The 25547-nt window shown below is 45.2% G+C and overlaps 1 protein-coding gene across 2 annotated transcripts in view; it reads left to right on the top strand.

Annotated features, from left to right (window-relative positions):
* Positions 1–25547, top strand: part of Extl3 (exostosin like glycosyltransferase 3) — a 104198-nt gene that overhangs the window by 2220 nt on the left and 76431 nt on the right. The gene's annotated exons all lie outside the window — the stretch shown is intronic.

Genomic DNA, 25547 nt, shown 5'->3' with positions numbered 1-25547 from the left:
TTATACTACAGAGTGGGTTTGGTGTGGTGATGGGTACTTTCCACTCCCACTCCAGTGTCATGGAGTTGGGAGAGGACTTCTGGAAAAGCCAGTGCCTGAAGTCAAAGGATGACTAGCTGGGTGTGGTGACGCACACCTGGAATCCCAGCCACTGGGGAGGTTGAGGCCCGATGATGAAAAGTTCAAGACCAGCCTCAGTGATAGTGAGACCCTGTCTCAAAGTAAAAAATTTAAAGGCCTAGGGATGTAGCTCAGTGGTAAAGTGTCCCTGGGTTCAATCCCTGGTACAAAAAAAGCTAAAGTAGCAAAGAAAGAAAAGGAATAATTGGAGAGATGGGTCAGTGCACTGAAGGCCTTGTTAAGATGAAGGTAGCCACTGAAAACCTCAGCAGGAAATGGCCAGGAGCAGGCCTGCTAGATAACTTGGCCTGAAGTTGAGTGAAGGTAGGAAGTGGTGGAGGGGATTACCAGGAAGCAGGGTGGGCGTAGCATTTGTGGGATGCCGTGCTGTTTTCAGCTTTCTCATGCAGTCTTCTGTTGAGTTTGGGTGACCACCCTTTGCAGTTGGCAGGGTAGGATTAGTAGCTTCATTTTCTAAGAGCTTACATAGGTGCTTTGTATACACCAACTCTGGTCCTTTTGAAAACTCTACAAATTAAGTTCCGAGAGCCCACTTTTCAGAAGTTGACACTGAGCCTGAGGTGAGGGGGCGGGGCAGGATTAGTCCAGCCCCATGCCCAGTGGGGAGGGGGCGGGGAAGAGACCGAGCAGCAGGGGGCCTGCTCTGTCCAGATTGAAGCAAGACAACCCTTCCAGGCAAGCCCCACCTGAGTCGGCACCCATGACCAGCTCCTTGAGCAGCTCTGTCTATGCATTTAAAGCCCCTTTGAACAAGAGTCTGAGGTTCCTCACAAAATGAAACATAGGATTAGCATGTGACTGTCAATCCCATTCTGGGTTTAAATCCAAAAGAATTCAGAGGGTCTCAGATACTCTACTACACCCCTGTTCACTTTTTTTTTTTGGTGTTGCTGGGATGGAACTGCAGGGTCTTGTGCATGCTATGCAAGTGCTCTGCCACTGAGACACTTTCCTAGTCCTTTTCAAATTTTGTTTTGAGGACGGGGTTGTGGCTCAGTGGCAGAGTGCTTGCCTAGTGTATGTGTGAGGCATTGGGTTGGATTCTCAGCACCAGATATAAAGAAATAAAATAAAGAACTATCATCACCAAGTTTAAAAATATATATATATATATATATACTAAAAAAATTTTATTTTGAGGCAAGGATCTTGCTAAATTTCCCCGGCTGGCCTCAAATTTTGATCCTCCTGTCTGAGCCTCCCGAGTTGCTGAGATTACTGGTGTGTACCATGATGTTAGCTCATAACCAACACTCTTTACAGTAGCCCAAAAGTTGACGCAATCTGTGTATGGATGAATGAGAAATAAAGTGTGTGTATCTACAGTGGCTATTGATCATCCTTTAAAAAGGAAGGGAATTCTGGCACTTGTTATAACATAGATTAATCTTGAAGATGTTGTGCTGAGTGTATGAGCCAGTTGCAAAGGACAAATGCTATATTATTCCCCTCGTATGATGTCCCTAGAGTGGTCAAATTCATAGTGCTTGGCACCGTGGCACACTTCTGTAACCCCAGTGATTCAAGAGGCTGAGCAGGAGGATCACAAGTTGGAGCTTGCCTGGGCGACTTAGTAAGACTCTCCTTGTCTCAAAAAAAAATAGTGGAGAGATATGTGGCTCAGTGATAGAGTATACCTGGTTCAATCCCTAGTACCACCAGAAAAAAAAAAAAAAAAGTTTTCATAGAATCCTGGGAGGAGGAATGGGGAATTAGTGTGTAATGGGCATGGAGTTTGCATTGGAAAAATGAAGTTCTGGAGGTTGAGGGTTGCATCACAATGTGAAGGTACTAATGCCACTAAACTGGACATTTAAAAATGATTGAAATGGTAGATTTTATCATACACACAAAATGTCCCATTGAACATCACAAGGTCAGATTACCAATGTCCAGAGGCTTGTGACAAATTTATGATAACACTAGGAAATGCAATTCAAAAAATGTGAAGCAGTTATCTCCTAGAATCCAGCCCAAGGAAGGAAGGCCAGCTGGCTTCCTGCATGACAGATCACGGAGGCTAAGCCTGGGAGATAGTAGAGATCTCCTTTAGTTTAAAATATGTCATGCAGATAAGAAGTGGGAGACCCAGAGTTATCAAGGGACTTGGCCAGGGACACTGAAGAGATTTGGGTGCTTAGAAGGAGCCAGAAACCAACACCCAATTCTAGGTATGGAGGTGAGACAGTGGTGGTAAATCAGTTTATTCCTTATCAGTATTTGAGAGCCTGTGATATGCCAGATATCCTCTTTAATTTATAACTTGTGTGTAACAGCGGGGGATCTGAAACTGTATCCTTCATGCTCCTCCAGTCACCCTTGTAAACAAGAATTCTAAGTTGCAGAAACCTTCACCAACTCCTGGAAGGGACCATCAGGGGAGCAGGTAGAGCTGGGCACAGGTTGCTCAATGCCTGAGTTATGAATCGGCGAGAAGCCCCAGAGCAATGGGATTCTAACACGACACGTGTTTAGGGGCTGCGGATGCAGGACAGAGCCCTGTGCCTGTTACTGTGGCACAGACCAGGTGTGGGGGTGCCTGCATGCAGGATCAGAGTGAGATGCCCAGCAGAAACTCCCAAAGACAGAGTGACATTGGAAATGAGGAGAGAGAGAGGGGTGGGACGGAGAGCAGTCAGAAAAGACCCTGATTTCCATGGTGCTGTCCCAGTGTGGTGCCAGGTCAGCTCTTTCACAACAGTGCACACAAGTTGATAGATTAATACCTCCCTCCCACCTTTTTAAAATCCTATATTTGGACCTGCCTGCTTCTAGGAACCTGAGATGTAGGATACAAGATACAATATACCTTAAGAAACAAGGCACTAGAGTGGTTTAGTGAAGTAACCCCCAGCTTTGAAACCACTGCTCCAATTGGGGCCGTGGGAAAGGTACCCACTCATCTGTAGTGTGCAGGTGGAAACTTTGCAGAGTGATTGTGGGAATTGGAGACCTGTGAGTGTGTTCACTCGGCAGTCCCAAGTGTCCACTTAGTGCCACTCCTGCCTTAGGAGCAGGAAAGGAAGAGATGGGTAAGATGTGGCTCTTATGGTTCTTAAGAGGTAGTCCCTGCTGGTGTGGAAGATGGCCTTGGACAGGCAGGTGGACCGAGGGTGGCTCTGCTGGAGACATGCCTGGTACACAGGGTGCAGCCCCCTGTTTAAATATGGGTGGTTTCCAAAACACAAAAGTGGTCCCAGTAGTGACTCGGACACAAGTGCTCCCACCCACCCGAGAGGAGACGTCTGGCCTGAGTTCAACTTGAAGTTTCTTGGAAGCCACAGCAGAAAAGGGAACAGGTTGGGCTGTGTGGTGGTTTATTCTGTCAATATGTGGATTCCACCTTAGAGGACATTTCCTAGAACTGAACTCAAGGGAGTGTTTATCACCAGGGCTCCCTTGAATGTGATTCTGAAGCTGTGGCCAGCATCTTCAGTCACATTTTTATGGACAGCTCTGAAAATGTCAGGCAGCTGAATGGCTTTTATGCCGCAACACTCTTCTCACCTTTAGCGGAGACGCTGGCGCTGTTGTGGAATGCTCCATCTGTACTGTGGAGCTAGGTTCACTTGCGGGGAGTTGCCTGAAGACGAGCTGTCAGAACCCCGAGAAGTGGGAAGTGAAAATGATGGGGGGCTGCTGAGAAGGACCAAGCTCCTGCACTGGACCTCCATACACCAGACTGGGAATTAGAAGGGAGCTTCTCACACCACCAAGCTGAAGCTAAGCAGTTAATCTGAACTTCTGAGAAACCAGAATTAGAGGAAAAGAGTCAAATGTTCCAAGCAGGCCAGCTTCAATTGGCAGGCTAATGAAAGGTGACGTTAACCCATCAGTCATTTTCCTTTTGCTCAGTCTCCCTGTCCCGGCCTTACAAAGAAAGTAGCCTTTGCCGGGCTTGGTGGCATGCACCTGTCATCTCATTGAAGTTTGAAGCCAGCCTCAGCAACTTAGAGAGACCCTGTCTCAAACCAAAATCGGAGAGAGAACTGGGGTGTGGCTCAGTGGTTAAGCACTCCTGGGTTCGATCCCCAGTACCAACAACAAAAAAGAAACTTTGAAATGACTGACTTACTCTTTTTAAAAATATTTTTTTAGATGTTGATGGACCTTTATTTTATTCGTATATTTATATGTGGTGCTGAGAATCCAACCCAGGGCCTGGCACAAGCCAGGCAAGCGCTCTACCGCTGAGCCCCAACCCCGGCCCCACTGATGCTCTCTTATTCTTTTGTTTCTGCTTTCTTCAGCTTTTCTCTGTTTAAACCAACCTCTTCTGCTCGGCCCATCAGAGCTTTTATTTTATGAATCCGGTTGATTGTATTCTGGAATTGAAACTAAAGCCAGTTAAGATCTTTAAGCCATGGGCTGGGGAGGCAGCTCAGTGGTAGAGCACTTGCCTAGAACATGTGAGGCCCTGGGTTTGATCCCCAGCACTGCAAATCTTTCAAATAATTGTCATTTATCCTTCGACAAGGTAAACCTCAGAAATCCTAGCTCTGCTGCTTACTAGCCACGTGATTTCACAGATTAATTTTTCTCATCCTCAGTGGGATATTACTATCTACCTTATATTGGTTGTTTTACCAAAGATAAGTTATACAGATGAAGAAAGTAAAAGCCTTAGTGTCCAGAATTTAATTACAAAAGAGGATGGAAGGAGAGAAGAGATAAGGGAAGTTAATCAATTAACAGCTGGATAAGAGGACTGGGGATACAGCTCAGTTGGTAGAGTGCTTGCCTCCATCATTAGGCCCTGGGTTCAATCCCCAGCACCACAAACAGCTGAATAAGAAACCATCAAAAAGATCATTTATGCTGAAACCTTCTCCTAAATCTCATCACCAGGGCAGGGGAGCCCTGTTTACAGGTAAATTTTTAGATATTAACCCTGATCAATCCAAAGACGGTAACCTCTGCCTGTGGACTGTCCTCCCATCCCAAAGCTCCCTGCCTCTGCATTCCATCTACGGCCAGCATAGGATCAGTGTAAACAACTTCTGACTTCCCCAAATCTTCATTATTGAGAAGTACGCTTGGCTCTGGTTCTGAGACATTTTCCATCTGCTACCTAACCTTGCTGCTGGAACTTTGAAGAAATTTGTCCCAGGACCTGGTCTTTTTCTGGCTAGCATCGTAATAGTTCAGTGAACTCTTTCAGAAAACCCTCAGTCTCAAGAGTTTTGGTTTAACACAATTGATAATAAGTAAAAATAATAGCAAACAGTGATTGTGCTTTCCTCAGATCAGGCCCTACGTAAGTACTCTACATGTACTCTTTTTTTTTTTTTTTTTTTAAACTAGAGAGTGAACCCAGGGGGTGCTTTACCAAGCTACATCCCCAGCCCTCTGTGTCTGCTCTGAGCTACAGGAGCAGAGTTGAATAATTTGACAGAAATGTGGATGGCCCCCTAAGGCCTAAAGTATTTACTATGTGTCCCTTTACAGCAAGAATTTGCTGACCTCTAGCCTAGAATAAGACGTCCAGAGGCAGCTGCAGAACAGAAACTCAGCCAGTCACAGTGTACCCAAGACTGCCCAGGGGCACACTGTACCCAAGACTGCCCGGGGGCACAGTTCAATGAGATCTAGAAGGAGCACAGATCCCACCTGCCCTCATATTGGGGCCCGTGGACAAAGGCTGTGCTGGGCTGTTCTGGTGTCCACATGAGGGTTGAGGACGAGGGCTTGGGCTGGGCCTCTACTGGCTGAGCCAGTGTGGGGCTAGACTGCAGAGAAATCCGGGGTTGAGCCAGGTGCCGTGGTGCACACCTGTGGTCCCAGCTACTCAGGAGGCTGAGGACTTTAAAAATCTGATCTTGGGCTGGGGATACAGTGGAATGGCAGAACCCCTGTCTGATGTGTGTGAGGCCCTCGTACTGCAAAATAAATACATAATGTGAAGAATGCTGAGCTAGGCCAGGGAAATGGGATGGATTCACACCTGGCCAAGATGGTGTCCACACTTCTCAACTGTTCTCGGCCCCGTGGTGTCTGGTCTGGCACCTTCCTGGTCCTCTGGCGTCCTTTGCCCTTCCCTGTGTCCTGTGCTCACTTGTGCCCGAGGTCAGCCTGGCACACTCCTCAGGCTTGTTCATGAACTTGCTGCTTCGACTTCCCTTGTACCAGGGTTGGGATCTGTCCCCCAAGTATTCATGTGCTGGCAGCTTGGTCCCTTGTGGCTGCATGAGAGGTGGCAGAACCTCTCAGAGTAGAGGTGAGTGGGAGGTCCTTAGGTCATTGGGGACACTGGTCTCCTGGAGTTCTCACAAGTGCAGGGTGCTGTAAGGAATGCCTCTGACTCTCTGGCTTCCGGTCTTGCCACGTGATCTTTCTCCACACACACTACCATTGTGAGGCGTCTACCCCAAGGTCTTCACCAGAGGCTGAGCCTGTGGGCTGTTCAATCTAGGATTCTCAGCTCCACAACTGAGAGTTATATCAACCTCTTTTCTTTACTCATCTCAGGTATTTTGTTACAGCAACAGAAAACGAACTAACACACCACCCTTCTGTACTCTCTGTACTTAGCGAAGTCCTCAGCCTCAGGATTCTGTTGAAGCATTGCCTTGGCATTGAGATCTCACTGGGTCTTTCTGCCTGTCCTGAAAGAAGGCATCCTCTCTTCCTTCCTGCCTCACTCCATCTTCTGTCACAGTCCGTCACTCTGCTTAGGCATTGGTCACTCAGTCTGTGGATTCTTTGTGTTTATGTGCAGGGATCGAGCCCAGGCCTCAGGCATGCCACCACTGAGCTACATTGCCTGCCCTGCCTATGGATCCTTTGTGCTCATTGACGGCATTATAATGTTAGTACTCCAGGCTGAGGAGGAGGATAGAGTGTTCTGAAGGGCCGGGAGGAATGAGCTTTCTAGCTCCAGAACCTGGAAATTATAGAGTAGAAATGAGGCAGATAAATGAAAATCCAGGCAAGCAAACTAAGGGTGGCGACAGTTCCACTTGGGTTTTTGTATTTGTTTTTCTTTTGTGAAGGATATTGAATAATTCAGTAGGAAATACTCTCGGCTACAGCAAAAACACTGTCAAACAGTATTGGAGTCATAGCTCTCTAAAGGTGGATATCACAACGCAAGGCTACATTGTATGTGATTCTGAGTAGATGTTTCCAAAGAGGATAAGACAGTACAGTCCCAAAACTCTGACAATAAAATGTAAGTACAGAACTTGAAAAATGTAGATGGCTGGCGTGGCCTGTTGGAGGAGATCTTTCAACCATAGGCGCCTCTCATGAGCTCTTACCACCCTGAGTCCTGAGACGGGAAGGGCCTCGTCTGGTAGGCTTATTCCGTCTGCTCCACGCAAGGGTCATATCGTTGCTAGCAACTTGACTCTCTTAACTGGGTGATCACTGAGACCTCAGAATCTTCATTTTATAAACACTGTTTAAGTTGATGGCTTTTTTAAAAAAAATGTTTTTTTAGTTGTAGATGGACACAATACCTTTATTTTATTTTTTTATTTCTATGTGGTGCCAGATATCGAACCCAGTGTCTCACGCATGCTAGGCAAGTACTCTACTGAGCTACAACCCTGGCCCTAAGTTGATGACTTTTTGTGTGGGTTTTTTTTTTTTTTTTTTGTACTGAGGGTTAAACCCAGATTCTTGTATATGCTAGATAAGCGCTCTGCCACTGAGCTGTATCTCCAGCCCTTTTTATTTTGAGACAGGGTCTCACTACGTTGCCAAGGTTGGACTTGAACTTGGGATCCTCCTGCCTTAGCCTCTTGAGTAGCTGGGATTCCACCTGTGCACCACCTGGCTGTTCATGTGCGTGTGTGTGTGTGTGTGTGTTTTGGTATTGGGGATTAAACCCAAGGGCACTCAACCACTGAGCTACATCCCCAGCCCTTTTTTGTATTTTATGTAGAATAGGGTTTTGCTGAGTTGCTTAGGACCTCCCCAAGTTGCTGAGGCTGGCTTTGAGCTCTTGATCCTTCTGTCTCAGCTTCCTGATTTGCTGGGATTACAGGTGTGCACCACTGTGCCCGGCTGGTATATATATATATTTTTAAACCTAGAACCTTATCTTATTCTAGCCTACTGAATCTTATCATCTGTATCCCTGTCCATCATGACATCAATGAGTGGCTCATCACCATCATTTTTGCAGTTCACTATGCAGAAAATTTAGTAATATGTCAACAAACTTAAGTTTCTTTTTCAGATCATTAGTGAAAAATGGGACTTGAGGGGCTGGGGATGTGGTTCAAGTGGTAGCGTGCTCGCCTGGCATGCTTGCGGCCCAGGTTTGATCCTCAGCACCACATACAAACAAAGATATAGTGTCCGCCGAAAGCTAAAAAAAAAAATTAAATAAATATTAAAAAACTAAAAAAAAAAGAAAAGAAAAATAGGACTTGAACTCGGGGGCACTCAACCACTGAGCACATCCCTAGTCCTGTTTTCTATTTTATTAGAGACCGGGTCTCACTGAGTTGCTTAGCTAAATTGCTGAGGCTGGCTTTGAACTCGCCATCCTCCAGCCTTTGCCTCCCGAGCCACTGGGATTACAGGCATGCGCCCCTGCGCCAGCTGGGACTTTTTTCCTTAATAAAAGATGCTGTTTCTAAATCAGTTGTCTCATTACAGTTAAATGTTTAATTGCAGATCCCGTCGTTTCTCAACAGGTTTTGGCAAATCTGAGTGGTTTCTGTCATCCTCTGTGTCCTCATAGCTTACAGGTAACCCTCCTGGATTTTCTAGAACTTTCTCTCCCATACTCCACAGCAGATTTTTCAAGTGGCCTCCAGGCTCCCCTCACTCTGTGCAGAGGGCCTGCTGCTTTACTTTATGGAGGTTGAGGCCTTCAAACAGTTCCTTTCAGTCTGTGGGTTTCCCTTCCCTCTCGGGGACCTCTGGGTTGAGTGTCCCCTCTCCTATACCTCCTGGCCTCTGCATGCTCTCCGTCGCACCCATCAAAACCCACCCTCCCTAGCAACCCCCTCTTCACAATCCGGTTCCTGACTCAGAGTGGCTGGTATTCATTGCTGTCCCCCTTACCTCGGTGCCCTTCAGTCTGGCCTCTCCTCCCATGGTCACTGACGCTGTCCTCGGTCAGGTCACCGACTGAGTCCTTGCAGCTAACTCCAGTGGTCTGTATCTAACCGTCACTCAGAAGCACTTGGTCTTGCTGGCTGGTGCCTCCTGGGGAGGTCTCTGGTGTGGTCCCCTGCAGTCTTGGTCCCCTGCAGTCTTGGTCCCCTGCAGTCTTGGTCCCCTGCAGTCCTGGTCCCCTGCAGTCCTGGTCCTCTGATGTCCCAGTGCTGTTCGTTCTTGGCTCCTGCTGGGCTCATCTTCTGGTGCCACCATTTGAGCTGTACCCGTCCTCCTGGAATTCTTTCAGTTCCTGGTGACAGAATCCAGAGTCAGACTGAACTAACCACCAAGAAAACCAGCACTGCCAGGGAGAGGAGCACAGTCTGAAGGTGACCCTGCCGACCTGAGCTGGCTGGTCCTGAGGCAGACTGAGGGCTCACAAGCAGCCCCCCTCTGCCTCTTGGTTCCTTTTCCTCTGTGTTCTCTGCCGTCTCAGGCAGCCTCTTGCCAAGAGGTAGCAAAGTGCCTGCCAGCAGTTTCGGGCTGCTCCAGCCTCTCAGCTGACACAGGACACTTCTCCCCGTTCTCTAGGCCTGGAATCAGTTTTGCCCTCCCCACAGCTGCTCACTCGCCTAGTCTGGGCCCGGCTTCTCTGTCTCTCCCCCTTCCCGCCGCCCGGTCTCCCTTGGTCCGATTCCTGCCACAGACTCCTGGTGGGTTCCTGCTCAGCCCTGCAGCCTGGACCACCTTTCAGAAACGCTCCTGGGGTCCCGTCATGGCTGCAGATGAAAGCAAAGGCAAACTGTTCTGCTCTGTAAGGGCCGGCTGCCCCGGCTGCTGCTTCCCCTTGGCCGTTGTCCTCTGCAGGTCTGCCTCACACGCAGGGAGCCCCTCTCCCGGGGGCTCTCCCCTCTCTCCTCAGGGCTCCCTCTACTGGGAGGGCCCCCGCTCCTCGGCTCTGGGCTCAGACTTTTGCTCATGCCTTCGCTCTCACGCTCTCATGTGGACGAGGCTCCGGGAGAAGAGCCTTCTGTGCTGGCGCACGTGCTTCCTGTTAGACGTTCTTTTCTGTCCTGTTCCTCATCACTGGGTTGGGGTTGCTTGTTAAGTCACCTGTATCCCTCTGCCCACTGAGGTCTGCAAAGGCAGAAAGCCCCCTCATTCTGTGAAACGTCCCCAGCTGGACAGAGCATCGACATGAACTCGTGGAATTTTAAGATAAAATGAGATGCGATTGCACCAGGTGATTTGCCAGGACTCTAGATTTTAGGAAGTCGATTGATTCCATACACTACTCGAAAATCTAAAATTGTAATTAATGTCCACCATTCTCTTTATTTATATGCTTATTTGGTCTTCCTTAAAGGATGTTAGAGTTTTTGAATTGAGAAAGTGCTAGATGATTACCTAGTTCTAATTCATGTTCTTTAACTGGTTAGGAGGGAATTGCTCAGAGGGACTTGGTGGTGACGTGTATACGCTGCAGAGCTATTTCTGATTGCACAATTGGACTTGAACTTTGAGCTCTTGACTTCTAGTCCATGGCCTTTTCCTCTTCATCATGGTATTAACACTTAAAAAATATCGGGAGGGTGCTGGAGGTTGAACTCTTTGCCCTTGCTTGACCATGGAGCCACAACTGGTATTGGTGTCTTGAATGGCTCCTGGGGTAAAATTCTGTGCAATACGGAAGCCTTGCTGCCTGTTTCCTCACGTGATTTTACTGATCCTGTACCTTTTAGGATGCTAACAAGTTTTCAGCATGAAACTCACTTTCCAGCCTACAGAGCCTGAGGGTTCATGAGGTTCCGTCCTCTTGGGTAGGGCTGCTGTCCCACAGGTCACCCACAAAGAACTGGCAGTTACACATTTTACCCAGTAGGGTCCTTGATGAGTAGGTGCCCCCTGGAGGTGATGCTCTGAGGAATGAGCACTAGGTTGTGGAGAGGGAGTTGTGAACTTGGGCTCAGTGCTTTCTACTAGCTGCTCTTCTTTGTCCCCTCTGGAACTCACCATCGGGTCCCCAAGGGAGTGTGAGCCTCAGGGATAGTTGTTTCCACAGAAACCAAGTGAAGGCTGGAAAGAGTAACTTTCTTTTTTCTTTTTTTGTAGTAGATGGACACAATACCTTTATTGTTAGTTATTTTTATGGGTGCTGGGGATCCAACCCAGTGCCTCCCACGTACGAGACAAGCGCCCACTGCTGAGCCCCAGTCCTGATGTAGTTTTACGTATGAAGCGCCTGGTGGGTCCTGCCAGTCTTTTTCACTGTGAGTCAACAATATTGTGGATGTTTGCATCTTTTGTCCTCAATCTGGGGACATGCTTTGCTTCTTCTGGAAAGGGGACAGAGACAGGGGATACTCTAAAAGGAAGTGCTCAGCCTGTCTCTGTTGGGGCTTGCTGGGTGTTGGTCATAGTTCTTGTCACTGAAAAAGAAATTCAAAAAGAAGTGAAAGACGGGTTTAAAGTATACTTAAAACAGATGTTTGTGCTCAAATCTAAGAATTCCAAACATAACCCTCTGACCCAGCAAGTCAACTTTTGGAAGTCTGTCCTATGGAGATAATTAAACACACGCAGAAAATATTTTTGAACATATGTTCATTTCAGTCTTGTTTTCTTCCTTTGGTGTTTGTTTTGGGGCTGAGGCTGGGACCAGGGTCTCACATAGTTCAGCATGGCTTTACCATGGGCCTACCTCCTGGCGCTCGGCCTAGTGTAGGATGGAGAAATTTAAATTTTCAATTATAGGGACTTAACATAAAAATAAGAATAACATTCTTTGTTAAATTATATATTTCCTGATATATAAAGATATTTATGATTTATTGGAAAACAGAAAATGTACATTTCATCCTATTTTTTTGTAAATGAAAATATACAACAATGACTAGGATATTCATAATTATACAGTTGTGAGGAAATAAATATTTTTGCTTATCTGTACTTTCAGCTTTTCTATAATAAGACTTTATAAAATTAATAACTATATATTTTTTTGTTTATTCAATAATTTATTTTGAGACAAGGTCTTGCTGTGTTGCCCAGCCTGGCCTCCAACTCCTGGGCTCAGGGGATCCTCCTGCCTCAGCCTCTTGAGTAGCTGAGACATATCCCACCACATCCAGCTCTAAGGTTATTTTATTTTTTTTCTTTTTCTTTTTTTTTTTTTGGTGTGTGTGTGTTACTGGGCATGGAACTCGGGGCCTCTTGCATACTACCCAAGTGCTCTACCACTGAGCTGCATCCCCAGCCTATAAAGTTATTTTTAAATTTTTTTTAGTTGTTAATGGACCTCTATTTTATTCATTTATCTATATACGATGCTGAGAATCAAACCCAGTGCCTCACACAAGCAAGGCAAGCACTCTACTACTGAGCCACAATCCCAGCCCCAAGTTATTTTTAATGTAAAAATTCTTCTACTATAATAATAAAATTAATGTCATAATTTTTTATGGCTTATTCTCCCTAAGGTGATTAATAGTTAAGGTTTTGTGAAAAGGAACATATTCTTTATTTTCTTTCCTTGATTCCACTTTTGTAGGAGATACAGTGGATTCCAAAGGAAAAGCTATGTGAAGTCGGAGTCTCGCAGAAAGAGAGGACTTGGGTTTCGTTTGTTCTACTTATCAGTTCTCTTTTGAGCCTTGGGATATTTGCGTTTGAGCTTTTCATCCAGTCCCCTTTGTAACTCATGGAACAGGCCCTCCTAACGAGCAAACCCCAGCAGAGGTATTGAAAGTGTCTTTGTGGCCAGGGGTGTGGTTCAGTGGTGGAGCACTTGTCCCACGCGTGTGCGCGCACGTGCGCGCGTGTGTGTGTGTGGGGTGTGTGTGTGTGTGTGTGTGTTTAGCCTGGGGTTTGATTCCTAGCAAGGCAAAAAAATAAAAGTGTCGGTGGGCCACATTCCTGGGATGAAACATGGCCCATGTGGACAGCAGGGAGCCTGGCAGGCAGGTCACCTGATATCTCTCCCCATGACTACTGTGAAGAAGCAGCAAATTGTCAAGGAAAGCCCTGGCCATTACTTACTCATTGATTCAACAAGTGTCAGAAAGCTGAAGACCTAGATTCAAATCCTGGTTGAAACCTTGCCTACTATTTAACTTTGCAAACTTGGGGAAGTATGTTAATTTCTCTGAGCCTCAGTTTCCTTATTTATAAAATGGTTAATAAGATAAGGATTGAATGAGATGCCAAATGTATAATGCCCAGCATACAGCAAACTCTCAATAAATAGTAACTGTTAAAGGCCTAATTAAAGAGCCAGATATTGAGGTTCAAGGTCATTCATTCAGCAAATGTTTGACTACTTTCTGGGGGCCAACAGTATTGTAGGTGCCTGGCTTATTTCAGAGAACAAGACAGACAAAAATCCCTCTCCTGAGGCTTACATTTGAGCAAATGCAAAGATTAACTAAAATGTAGCTCAATCCATGGTCATTAACAATAATTACTATTAATTTCGTATTCATTCTATGCCAGCCACTATTTAAGTGATTTTCATTACATAACTTTAAGTAGGTTCCTTTTTAAGTTCCTCTTTAATCTCCGGGTAACCCGCCATGCCCGTATCCTTCCCACACTGTCTTCACCACAGGTTCTCGTCCATGGATCTACGTTCATTTTGCACTGATTACCTTTTCTTTTTAATACTTACAAACTGTAGCCACTTTTGTGTACTACTCAGCGTCTCAGTTGATCACGGTGTGATGGACGGCTCTGCTGTGGTGGAACGCTAGCTCTGTTAGCCAGAGCTGGAAACCTGGGGGCTGAGTAGATTCCATTGTATGTGTGGACCACTTGGTTTATCTGGTGTCCCCATGTTCACAGTTGGGTCATTTCCATCATTTGGCTTTGGGGGACAGTGCTGCTGTGAACACTGCTGTACAAGTATCTGAGTCCTTGTTTTTATTTATTTATTTATTTTTTTAAAATATTTATTTCTTTTAGTTATTGGCGGACACAACATCTTTGTTTGTATGTGGTGCTGAGGATCGAACCCGGGCCGCACACATGCCAGGAGAGCGCGCTACCACTTGAGCCACATCCCCAGCCCCATGAGTCCTTGTTTTTAAATCTGTGGCTGTTTACCCAGGATTGGGACTGTTGGGTCACATGGTGTTCTGCCGCATTCCCCTGAGAACTGCCAACCTGCTCTCTGCAGTGGCTGTTCCACTTGACATTCCCATCAGCAGTGTGCAGGGCTTCCAGTTCTCCAGTCTCCAACACTTATTTTCCTTTAAAAACAAAAAAGAGAAAACCCTCTGGCCATTATCGTCAGTGTGAAGTGGACTCTCATTGTGGTTTTGATTTGCATTTACCTAATTTCTAATGATGTTGAGCATCTTATCATGTGCTTCTTGTCCATTTAAGTATCTTCTTGGAAAAATGTCTATTAAAATCCTTTGTCACTCTCTTTATTATTTTTAGAGCATTTTTAAGTTCATAGCCAAATTGAGAAAAAATCGGAGAATTCTCATCTACCCCCCATCCCACACACAAATTTCTCCTGCACTCAACATTCCACACCCAGGGGCACATTTGCTACGATGGATGAACCCACCTTGTCCCATCACTGCCACCCAAAGTCCACAGTGTGCTTCGGGGTAGTGCAGTCTGTGGGTTTTGACAAATGTACAAGGACGTGCATTCACAGGAGAGAAGTGTGTATGATCGTTTCACCGCCCTGAAGTCCTCCCTGCTCCACCTGTTCGTCCCTGCCTCCCCACTATGCCTCTCTTTGCCCATTTTAAAATTGTTTTTTTTGCTTTTGTGTTGTGAGCTGTAAGGCTTCTTTACATCTTCTGACTATTAGGCCATTTTGGCACGGGGCTTACAGACATTTTCTCCCACGGTGGATCGTCTTTTCATTCTCTCCAGGGTCTTTTGATGCACAAATGTCTTCCATTTTCACGAAGTCCACAGTACCTGCTTTCCTCTTGTGTGTGCTTCAGTGTCGTGCTTAAGGCACCATTGCTGAATCCAAGATCATTCAAATTTGCTCCTATGTTTTCTTCTAAGAATTTTCTAGATCCAGCTACTTATTCTAGGTCTCTGGTCCATTTTGGATTAATTTTTAGGTATGAGGAAGGGTCCAACTTCCTTATTTTGCATGTACATATGCAGTTTTTCTAGCACCACTTGTTGAAGAGACTGTTCTTTTCCTATTGAATGGTTTGGGCACTCTTATAAAAAATAATTGACTAAGCCAGGCAGAGTGGCACAAGCCTATAATCCCAGCTACTTGGGCAGAGAGGCTGAGGCAGGAGGATTGCAAATTTGAGGTCAGCTTGGGCAATTTAGTGAAACCCTGTCTAAAATTTTAAAAAAGGGGAGGGATGCTGGGGATGTAGCTCAGTGGTAGAGGTAGAGGGCCCCTGGGTTCAGTCCCCAGTACTGCCTAAACAAACAAAAAACTCAGTTGGCCGTAGACATGCGGGTTTATTTCTGGACTCCAAATTTTATTCCATGGTATGCATGTCTATTCTTATGCCAGTGTCACATTGTTTGGTTACTGCAGCTTCGTAGTATGTTTTGAAATCAGAAAGTTGGAGTCTCACAACTTTTATCTCCCTTTTCAAAATTTCTTTAGTTATTCTGGGTCTTTATGAATTCCTTATGAATTTCAGGATGGCCTTTTCCATTTATATGAAAGTTGTCCTTAGGATTTTGATAAAGTTTGCATTAAATGTATATTTTGCAGTGGGTAGTATTGCTATCATCTTAATGGTCTTTTTTTTTTTTTAAACTGAGTTTTGGAAATTTTTTATTTATAACAGTTACACCTAATATAAGTGAAATTCAGTCCTTATCCTTTCTTTAATACTGAGGGGAAAAGACAAAGCTATTGTTGAAGCTCAGTGAAATAAATCTGGAAACAAATCTGTTGTAAAGGTTTCAAATTCTTTTTAACTCCAAGGTAAACCCCCAGGTCCTTTTGGGTTCCTTTTTCAGTTGTACCTAAATGTTTGACAATTAATCAGAAAAAGTGACAAGAGCTTTATCACTACTATAGGCAGAATCATTTAAAGGGTTTACTTAGTCTTTCTCCAAGCAGTAAAATGCCCTACAAGGTAAAGTAGTAAAATAGTGCTATAATCTAGGCAAAAATTAAATGTTAAATCATTTTGCATAAGACAATAATGATTACTGAAAAAGTCTACAAATCTACTTAGTTTGCACATTTACCCTAAAGTCCAGTTCTCTTTGAATATCATATTTAGTGAAACCATTTAAAATTTTGTCTACTAGCTTTTTTAGGTTCCAAATAATTTGCTTAGCATGACTCTGCATAAATATCTTTCCCTTTTCAGTCCAAAACATAGTCTTAACCCAATTTCCTTGGGACTATCTATCTTCCCTGAACATTATGCAGTATTCACAGCATAATGCAAAAAGCCACTTCAACAAAATAAAACAAGACAAAAAGCCACTTCAAATCTTGTTATAGAGATAGGCACAGTATGGATGTATTAAAAAATCAATTCTCATTCCCTTTTTCACCCAAACTAAACTCTACATTTTATTTTGGTTAGATGAAAGACAGTCCTACTTAAGAGATACTTCACCTAAGCTAGTTAATACATGAATATTTTTCCATTTGATTAATCATTCTGAAATTAGATTGTTTTAGTTCATTAAAGTCAAGAGATAAAATTAAGTCTGAATTGTTCATAGATCTAGGATGAGTCAATACCTACAAAAGATTTTTTTTTTTTTTTTAAAGGGAGAGAATTTAGATTTTTTTTGCCTATTTTTCTTTTTTTTGAGATGTTTTTTTTAATATTTATTAATTTTTTTGGTGGACACAACATCTTTATTTTTATTTTTATGTGGTGCTGAGGATCGAACCCAGTGTCCCGCGCATGCCAGGCGAGCATGCTATGGCTTGAGCCACATCCCTAGCCCCAAAAGATGATTTTTTAAAAGATTTTAAGCTAGTAAACTTCAAAAATAATTGTAAGAAAAAATATGTGAAGCAAAATAGTTTGTGATTTTATTGTCTTTCCCTAATTGTTACTGAAGAAAAAAGAGTTTGTAATGTTTGTAAAGTCAGGTTAGCCATCTCCCGTCTTAACTTTAAACAAAAAGTAAAATTAAAGGCTCATTTCTTTGGCTATTTGCATTTGACACTTAATAGTATTCAATAGTTACTTGTGCACCATCTTAATAGCTTTAAGTCTTCCAATCCATGAACATGGGCCATCTTTGCATTTATTTAGATTTTATTTAATTTCTTTTAACAGCATTTATGTATATATATATATATATATATATATATATAAAATTTATATTTTAGTTTTATGTGGACACAATATTTTACATTTATGTGGTGCTGAGGATCGAATCCAGTGCCTCGTGCGTGCTAGGCAAGCACTCTACCACTGAGCCATGACCCCAGCCCAGTATTTATATTTTTTAATCTTTTAATTATTTTGTCAGTTAGAAGTTGGTTGATTGCTGATTCTCACTAGGAAGATGGTAGCATGTCTATAAGAGTTTCTTTCTCAGATATAGTCATAAATTTTACGTTCAAAGGGAAAAAGCAATACAATATTTATTAGTATGAAAATTGGTTTTCCTAGTCATGATCTTATAGGGTCCTGAATAAGGTCAAAAGAAACTTGGGGCCGGGGCTGTAGCTCAGCGGTAGAGCACTTGCCTAGCACGTGTGAGGAACTAGGTTCGATTCTTGGCACCACATATAAATGAATAAATAAAGATCCATCAAGCACTAAAAAGAAACTTGCCTGGCTTTCAGATTCTTGGGTGATTCCATTGACCTTGGCATGTTCAGTGGGTCACAATGAGATGAGTTAGCCTGATGCTGGATTTGATTAAATAAAAAAAGAAAAACTTTCTGAAAGAAATCATTGTTGAATTCTTCAGTGTTGCAACATCTTCTCTAATTCCGTCTCCCACCTTCCTGGTCATATTACAGTCTACGTCATGTAATCATTGAGGACAAAATATTTCCAGCACTGGACTTGGTGAAGCCCTGTCTTCTTTCGCATTCCCCAGGTTAGTCATAACCTTCAAACGTTCAACTTACCTGCACGTGCCCTGCCACCCACTGCCATTAGGTTCAACAACATGCTGCGACGGGTGCTCGGAGTCAGCCGAAACATTCGTGTGCTAACCTTCTCAGCGTTTTCTGTCTCTAAAATAGAGGCTGCTATATCCGGCCCCAGGACAGTGAGTCAGATAATGTGTCAAAACGAGGAAACAGAGCTGTTATTCGGTCAAGCCTGTTAGGCTTGGAGAACAAAACCGCAGGAGCTCGTGAGGGGCCTGGTCCTCTGACTGCATTCCTCTGGCGTTTGCTTATTGACCTTTGGGAGGTTGCATAGGCCTCTGACATCAGCAGCTCGTGCAGGATGAGCATCCCAAATCTGAAATGCCCGCAGCCTGAAACCCGAGCACTGACCTGGTGCTCAAGAGGCTTTGGATTTTGGAACACTGGGGTTTGGGATTTTTCAGATTAGGGCTGTTCAACAGATAGTCTCTGCAAATGATCTGAAATAGTCCCAAATCTGAAGCACTTCTGGTCGGCATCTTAGATAAGAAGTGTTCACCATTTTGAGGATATTCCCTCAATATTCTGAGCACTTTAAAATCTGTCCCCTGGCTTCAGCTTCATAAGAAGTCTGTAAGACGAGTATTACCACGTGTTTCATTATGAAGCCAACTCAGAGCCACTGAATGACCTGAGGGTAAGCGGTGGAGCCAGACTGAGGCCAGAGCAGTCTGATTCCAGACCCCAGGCTCTCGTCATTTTCCTAATCTTGGCTTCATTAGAATTCCCTGGGGCTTTGTCCCCCCCCCCTCCGCCAGTACTGGGGATTGAACCCAGAGCACTCTACCTACCACTAAGCTGCACCCCAGTCTCTTTAAATTTTATTTGGACACAGGGTCTTGCTAAGTTGCCCAGGCTGGCCTCCAACTTGCCATTCTCCTGCCTCAGCCTCCCAAGTAGCTGGGATTACAGGTGTGCACCGCCTCACCCATGCTTTTTTAAAATTATACATATTTATTAGTATGAAAATTGGTTTTTCTAGTCATGATCTTATAGGGTCCTGAATAAGGTCAAAAGAAACTTGGGGACACACTACCTTTATTTTTTTATGTAATGCCAGGGATAGAATTCAGTGCTTCACGCATGTTAGGCAAGCGCTCTACTACTGAGCTACAACCCCAGTCCTCTTTATTTAATGGTATGGGGATTGAACCCAGGGGTATGTAACCACTGAACCCTCCAACCCTTTTTAATTTTTTATTTTGAGACCCCTCCAGGTTGCTTAGGGCCTCATTAAGTTGCCTCACTAAGTTGCTGAGGTTGGCTTTGAACTTGCCATCCTCCTGCCTTGGCCTGCCAAGCCCCTGGGATTATAGGTGTGCACGCAGTCATTCATTCCCCCCCTTTTTTTAACATGTAATTTTTTGGTTGTAGGTAGACAATGCCTATTTTATTTTTATGTGGTGCTGAGGATCGAACCCAGTGCCTCATGTGTTCTAGGTGAGCGCTCTACCTCTGAGCCACAACCCCAGCCCCACAGCCATTCATTCTTGATAGGTATTTAGCTAAAAAGGACCCAGGCGTCCTGTTTCTTGCTCTGCTATATACAGAATGAACCATCCTGGTCATGAATGGCCCTGACACAGGACAGTGGTTGGTAGAGGGGAGGGACTCACTGCAGCATTGCCGTTGGCACAGAAGTGATAGGGGCCAGCAGGTGACTGGGTGGGTGGGAAGGAGCAGGTGGTGTCAGGATGAGTCAGGAGGAAGGCCACTGGAAACCTCTTTACAATAAATCTCTTCACTTTAGAGAAGCTCCTGCCATTAAAAATACTTTTCTCTGAGGCATACTAGACACTTGTCATTTATAATTTACCATCCGTGAGCAATCAGGAGGTTGATGACACATAGCAGTTTGGATTTTGCTAAGGTGAACAGTTTTACAGTATGTGTGGACTGGGAGGCTGAGGTGTAGAGGGAAGCTCTTGCTTCCAAGAGAGCCCAGGCAGGGGTCCAACCCTTTGATCTCACTGCAGCTTTGCTGTATAAAAAGTGTTTTTCACAAAAGTCTAAAATGCCATAGTTTTCAATTTTACAGAAATAGATTTGACCTCTGTCTTAATCTGCTTTATATTGTTTATATTGTTGTAACAGAATACCAGAGGCAGGGAAATTTATGAAGAACAGAGGTCTGAGGTCCTGTATTCCAAGTGATCTAGTCTGTTGGTGATGCTATCTATTGAGTTTTTTTTTTTTTTTTTTTTAATTTTTATTATTTATTTTTTTAGTTTTCAGTGGACACAACATCTTTGTTTGTATGTGGTGCTGAGGATCGAACCCGGGCCACACACATTCCAGGCGAGCGCGCTACCGCTTGAGCCACATCCCCAGCCCTCTATTGAGTTTTTTAATTGGCTTATTGTTTCTTTCTATTCAAGGATCTGGGTCCCCCCCCCCCCAGTATCTCTGCCTCTTTCTTGAAGTAATCTCTTGCAACCTGTATTTGCTGTCTTATCGCTCTGTTGGTGTGATCAATGGTCGCCTGTATTTGTTCTCTTCTTTCTTTGTTGGCGTGATCGATTTTTGCCTGTATCTGCTCCCTTAGGTCGTTCTGTAATTCCCAGGTCATTTTAGCTATGGATGTTCTGAACTCCTTCTCTGACATTTCACCTACTGCGCTCTCCATGGATTGATCCTATTGTTGTAGTATCTTGGTCTGTTTGGGGCACTTTCCTCCCTTGTTTTTTCATGATGTCTCTGTGTCTTCCTCGCTTGCAGTGCAGATCCGAGGTATGACAGCTTCTGCCCTATTATCTTACAGTGTCCCTATAAGTTACCAGTACCTCACCTTTAAGGGAGAGATCAATATCACAGCACTCGGTGTACCCAGTGTGCAGCCATATGTCAGTTAGCTTCTGTTTTTACATCTACAGTTTTGTCACTATAATCAGAAGTGATGAGTTCGGTTAACTTCTACCATATAGTCAATAGGTTGCATAATGGTCTAGAGTTTCTGATGGGGGAAGGGGGACCTGGGGGCTTGGCTGAGATGTTTATGAGGTAGGATGTGAGAATATGGAGGTGTTAGATTATATGACAAGTGAGAGGGTGATCATAAGAAGCTGGCTGTTAGTAGGAGAAACAAGAGAGAGGCCACCCCATGCAAGACTCCCTGTCACCTCAGCAACAGGGCAACTGTTAGCACCCCTAGTAGAAACACCTCTGGGGCAGCCAGGCCACAGGGGCCTTGGTGACATCTTACCAGGTCCTTATTGTTGTCCCTTGATAGAAGAAGTGATATTCCAGTTTCATGGTGGTGGCAGCCTCAAGCCTGTATGTACCCTGATGTTGGCCTGTGGAGCCAGGCTTTGGTGAGTAAGGAACCCAGCAGGGGGGGGCTCCCCGCATGGGCACAGGGTGGCTCGCTCTCCAGATCTCCAGGCGCAGGGCGGGTGGGCCTCTCCTCTGGATCTGCGAGCCGCAGTGACTTCTGTAATTTATAATGAAGAGTCTGACTAATGAAGGGGTGAGAGTTTTGTGCTGTCACGCCATTCCCAAACTCGGGAATCACAGAGGTTTAGGGATAGAGATTTTGCAAATGCCAAGGCCTCCTGTATTCTTTCAAGCACTGAGGGGTTCTGTTTTGGGTCTACTTTGACTGGATTTTCTTTGTGTATAGCTGTTGGTTATGTGGTAAGAAACTTTGCTCAGTGTTTGATCAAACCTTCTTTGATAATTAAAATTATCCCACAGTCACTAAGGAGCTAAGGAAAGAAATTGGTGATGATTTGAACAACACTGGCTGAGTTTCCCAGATGACTAGAACCCTCGTCATCAGCTAAGTGTGGCCGGCCACCAGGAGTGTCTTCACCACAGATCTTCCTCGCCCTGGCACCTTGGACAGCTCCACAGGCTTTCCTGGCTGTGAGGTGGCATAGTGGCATCTTCTAGAGTTGGGAAATTTCTAAAAATCATAGTATTTTATTTTTTGTGATGCTAAGGACTGAACCTAGGTCCTTGTACAAAGTACCCCACCTCTGGGGTCCAAAGTTTTGTAATATTTTGATCTCATTGTTTTTTTCCCCTTAATGGTGCTAGAGACCAAATCCAGGGTCTTGCTCCTGCTAGGCAGGTACTCTACTGCTGAGCACACCCCCACCCCTAGGGTTGTGACTCTTTGCTTTTGGTACCAGGGATTGAACCCAGGGGGGTTTAACCAGTGAGCCACATCTCCATCCCTTTTATTTTGTTTTTTATTTTGAGACAGGGTCTCACTAAGTCCTTAGGGCCTTGCTAGGTTGCTGAGGCTGGCTTTTTTTTTTTTATATTTATATTTTAGTTCTAGGTGGACACAGTATCTTTATTTATATTTATGTGGTGCTGAGGATTGAACCCAGTGCCTCATGCGCTAAGTGAGCACTTTACCACTGAGCCACAACCCCGGCCCCACTGACTCTGGCTTTGAACTTGAGATCCTCCTGTCTCTGCCTCTTGAGCCTGTGGGAGGCTGTGACATTCTTATGCTGTCCATCTGAGCTTCCGTTCTTTATCCTCCAGGGTTTCTGGACTACATAAGAAATGTGGTTTGGCTTTGTTGTTAATGCATACATCTTTCATGTTTTACACTAAACTTTTTTGGTGCATAAGAGTCATCTATACTTGTTAGGGGAAAAAAAAAATAGTTGGAAAGCAAATCCGAGTGATCCGAGTGTGGAGACCAGGAGGAACCACCACCCCTTATTTCATAGCTCAGAGGTGGCAGCATTCACATGGGACACATTTCCCTGGTGTTTCTGGGGTGTCCAAGCTTGACCTGGCAGTGAGCCAGGCTTTGACCTCTGGGGCTTTGCTTCTCCCTGGTAGAAGTTACCTAATCGACTTTCTCTGTGCTTTCTGACTCCTGGGAGGAGTAACGGTCAGCCGCTGGAGGATTCTGGTAACTGGTGAGGGGAGCAGCACAGGATTGTCCTGGCAAGAGGGCAGTGGGCTCCAGGTGCTGGCTCAAGCAGAGGCACCTGTCGGCTGGGCAGGGCTGAGGAGCAAGGCCTTCCTGGGCTTGGTGATAGCTCAGGGCTGGGCACAGAAGCAGTGCAGTCTCGGCTCTCATTTTGTGGACCTCACGGAGCATCCTGAGCTGGAAGCACATGCCTGGCCCCTGGCAAGCCCCGTGGAAGCACTTCCTCTCCGCCTCCCAGGCCCTGGGGGAGGCTTCAGAGCCTCCTCTTGCCTCCACTGGAGCTGGAAGGCGGTCGAGGGCTCACAGAGAAGGTCTGCTTCATACACACGGGTCTCCTCCTGTCCTGTCCCCGCCGTGCCTTTTCACCCTTCTTTGCCCATTTTCTGGGCTAAGAACACAATACCACAGACTGGAGGAATTAGGGGTTCTGTCTGGCCCAGTCCAGGGCCACTTCTGCCTTCTTGCAGGCAGTGTGCTGAGGTGCAGGGCATCACAAGGGGCAAGGAGCCCTGCTGACTTTCCTGAGATGGGTCCACTTGGGAGGGCGCTGTCCTGAGCACCCAGGCTCACCGTTGATCACAGTGGGGATGGAGTTTAACGTGGATTCTGGAGGGGAAGCGGGTTCCATCCCTGGCAGCCTCCTTCAGCCTACTCCAGGTAATCCGAGTTTGGAGCTCTGTGTGTGAGTGATTTAAAAATTCTTTTTTGGAGTTCTGGGGATTGAACCCAGAGCCTCGAGCATGGGTTAGAGCAAGTGCTCTACCACTGAATTACATCCCCAGTCCTTTTATTTTATTTTAATTGATTTTTGAGACAGGGTCTTGGTGAGTTGCACAGGCTGGCCTCCAGCTTGCCGCCTCCTGCCTCAGCCTCCCCAATTGCTGAGATGACAGGTGGGCACTGCCATGCCTGCTACTTATAAATATCAAGGCACACAAATATGTTCTTGTTTTCCCCTCTTTGTAAATGAAAGAAATATCATATACATTTTCTGCATCTTGCTGGTTTGGCTTTTTCCACTTTAATACGTTGTAGAGGTTTTTAAAACGTGTCTAGGTTGCGCATTTCCGCATGTGTTTATACCTTCAGGGTGCCCCGTGGTGAATGTGTAGGCTGATGTGTTCAACCAGCCCTTTCCCAGGGTGAGGGATTTTCCCGTCTGTTACTGGGAGTCAGGCGGCCATGAGTAACTTGAGTGCACCACCTTTGATGTTTCTGGGGTACGGTGGAGGGATAAATGCCCAGAGGTTAAGTCACTGGGTCCAGGGGAGAGCTCATTGCTCCTTGGCCTCTGGCTGGGTTCCTCTGGTTCCTCTGCAGGGTGCTGCAGTCCGTCCTGTCCCAGCGCCCTTCTGCCCGGGGCCGTGCGCTTCTCCCGCTGGGGCCTCCAGCCGAGGGCGCGCAGGCCACGGCCCTCCTGCTTCTGCGTCTTCTGCGGTGATGATTTCTGTGACACTGCTCGCTGGGGACACAGACACTTTTGTTTTCGCTGTGACTGGGGCCAGGAGGCCAAGTGGGCTTGACAGGAAGGAGCCGAGCGGGGCGGCGGTCCGACCTGTCAGTCACTCGAGGTCCTGCAGCTCAGCCCCGCCCTGGGAGCCCAAGTGCCCGCTGGAGGCCAGCTCCTCATTCTTGGCTTGCTGTCCCCAGGAGAAGTTTGTGAAATGCACGCCCCTCACACAGTTTAGGATCCACGTTTAAAACCTGGAGGTTTCAGTAGTTGTGATACATCTTACAGAATGTTATCAATATTGACTAAAACAGCTGTTGAATTGCAGATGCGAGGTCCCTTTTTTTAGTGCACACGTATAAGTATATACTCACACATATTATGTGTATATGCAACAGTATACATATACAACAGTATACCTTTTCTTGGTGTTTTTATTTTATATCTATGTATACATACACATCAAGCCCTTACACAAACACATGCACTATACATGTTTCCCCAATTTTTATTGTTAAAATACACCTAACATAGTTTGTCATCTTAACTACTTTTATTTTTTTTTAATTTAAAAAAATTTTTTTAGTTTTAGGTGGACACAATATCTTTATTTTGTTTTTATGTGGTGCTGAGAATCGAACCCAGTGCCTCACGCATGCTAGGCATGCGCGCTACGACTTCAGCCACATCCCCAGCCCCTTAACTACTTTTAAATGTATAGTTCACTAATATCAGATCAAAATGTGCAACTGTCACCACTTTCTTCTTCTTTTTTTTTTTTTTGCTACCAGGGATCGAACCCAGGGGCACTTAACTACTGAGCCACATCCCCAGCCCTTTTTTATATTTTATTTAGAGACGGGGTCTTGCTGAGTTGCTAAGTACCTCACTAATCTGCTGAGGCTGGCTTTGAACTT

Source organism: Marmota monax, unplaced genomic scaffold, assembly GCF_021218885.2.
Source record: "Marmota monax isolate L192 unplaced genomic scaffold, Marmota_monax_Labrador192_F-V1.1 WCK01_AAM20220418_F8-fsc00347, whole genome shotgun sequence".
Taxonomy (NCBI): domain Eukaryota; kingdom Metazoa; phylum Chordata; class Mammalia; order Rodentia; family Sciuridae; genus Marmota; species Marmota monax.
The sequence above is the reverse complement of the archived record's forward strand: the minus strand, read 5'-3'. Positions and strand labels throughout refer to the sequence as shown.